This window comes from Rutidosis leptorrhynchoides, chromosome 9 (genome assembly GCF_046630445.1).
Source record: "Rutidosis leptorrhynchoides isolate AG116_Rl617_1_P2 chromosome 9, CSIRO_AGI_Rlap_v1, whole genome shotgun sequence".
NCBI classification, from domain to species: Eukaryota; Viridiplantae; Streptophyta; class Magnoliopsida; order Asterales; family Asteraceae; genus Rutidosis; species Rutidosis leptorrhynchoides.
This window is the reverse complement of record NC_092341.1, coordinates 120,078,776-120,080,748: the sequence shown is the minus strand read 5'-3', so window position 1 is coordinate 120,080,748 and position 1,973 is coordinate 120,078,776. Positions and strand designations below refer to the sequence as shown.

The 1,973-nt window shown below is 33.9% G+C and overlaps 1 non-coding gene across 1 annotated transcript; it reads left to right on the top strand.

The window, feature by feature from the left end:
• The first annotated feature begins 347 nt into the window (after positions 1-347).
• LOC139869783 (small nucleolar RNA R71) lies at positions 348-454 on the top strand. Its single transcript, XR_011766363.1, has one exon. It is a non-coding gene; the product is annotated as a small nucleolar RNA R71 (small nucleolar RNA).
• The last annotated feature ends 1,519 nt before the right edge of the window (positions 455-1,973 follow it).

The following is a 1,973-nucleotide window of genomic DNA, read 5'->3' as shown; positions in this document are numbered from 1 at the left end:
GCTCAACACCGAAACAATCTTTCGTCAAATGTGGTCCTCCACACTCACAACTAATTTGTATTGAGTGAATATCTTTAGTCATCTTTTCCATTCGTCTCTCAAAAGCATCTATCTTTGCGAAAATGGAATCAAAGTCATGGCTAAAATCGGATCTAGCCGCTTTAGATGATCGAAGGATATCTTTTTCCTTGTGCCACTCATGTGAATGGGAGACAGTGTTATCAATAATTTTGTAAGCTTCAGCTGCGGTTTTCTTCATAATGGAACCACCAGCTGCTGTGTCGATGTCATTTCTTGTAGCAACGTCGCATCCTTGGCAGAATATTTGCACTATTTGATAAGTGTCTAAACCATGCTGAGGACATCCTCTCAACAACTTTTCGAATCTTGTCCACGCCTCATATAATGTTTCGTTTGGCTTTTGTGCGAACGTAACAATTTCTCCTTGAAGTCTCACGGCTTTAGATTCCGAAAAGAATTGTTTAAGAAATTTCTCAACTAAAACATCCCATGTGTCAATCGCTCCTTCAGGTAACGATTCTAACCAATCTTTGGCTTCTCCCTTTAAAGTGCAGGGAAATAACATGAGATAGATCTGTTCATCCATAACTTCTCTGATTTTAAATAGAGTACAAATCCTATTAAAGGTCCAAAGATGTTCGTTTGGATCTTCTTTGGGCCTAAAACTAAATTGGCATTGATTAGTTACCATGTGTAGGATTTGTCCTTTGATTTCATAATCTGATGCATTAATGTCTTTTTGAGTAATGGCATGTCCTTGGCCAGTGCGTGTAGCTCTCATTCGATCCTCCATACTTAGAGTTTCCTGATTTTCCATGATTGGATTTGTTGAATCTGAATCACTAGAGGATTCTAATTTAATGGTTTCTTCCTCGACAACCTCTGGTTGAATGATTGGTGGTTCGGAGGAAATATTAGTAGTTCAGGATCTCTGAATTGTCCTTGAATATCCTCCGGGTTCTCAATTGTGAGGTCGGGTTCAAAAAATGGATTATTGGAAATTTGAATTGGAGTACTTGTTTGAATGGATGATGATTCTAAAGAAAAATCAACGGCGACAATATTGACTAGATGTCTTGATCGAGTTACAGGTGGTGAACGTATGAAAGGTGGTGAACGTTTTGCTCGGTGCATTCACTGAATATCCTATTAGTTATAAAGATAAAAATTATTAAAGTTATCAAATTAATAGACTTTTCTAATTTTGCCCACGTTTCGAATAGCCAATAGATGCAGCAGGTAGCTAGGACCCTTTAAATCGGAAATTCACAACTCGCCAGTAACAAATCCATCTATTACTACGAACTAGAAAATTTGGATGTCTATCAATTTAACAGCTTAAAATAATTTTTCGTCGAAATTTAAAGTTCTTTTTTTCTTTTTTTTTTTAATTCTATGTCCTAAAAACTAGCGTGTAGAAATGAGAAAGAAAAAGCGCGTCAAAAAACAAAAGAACTAAAGTTTTACGTCTAAAGCTTAGCGTAAAAAAAATCTTAAAACTAAAAGTGGCGACTAAAGGTCTAAAGGTAATAAAACTTATAATGCAATTCTAAAGGAAAAACGGCAATTACTTAAAAGGCACTAAAATCTATAAACTTAAAATGGCGTCGCAAAATTTTAAAGCGCCTAAATTCTAAATCTAAAGAAAAAGCACCTAAGGGATTTTACGGCAAAACTAAAATTCTAAATCTAAACTAAGGCAAATAATAGTAAGGAAAACTACTCTTAGTGAATTTAATTTTTATGTTAGAAAATTACTAAGTCTATATATATATATATATATATATATATATATATATATATATATATTACACTTGAGCAAAAGCAATTTTGAATAATGCAAACTAGTTAATTACACCACTATCTAATAAAAAAAAATGAAATACTCGAACAAACGTTCATATGCATGAATCTATCCACTACTTGCAATTAAAAGGTAAGCATGGGATATA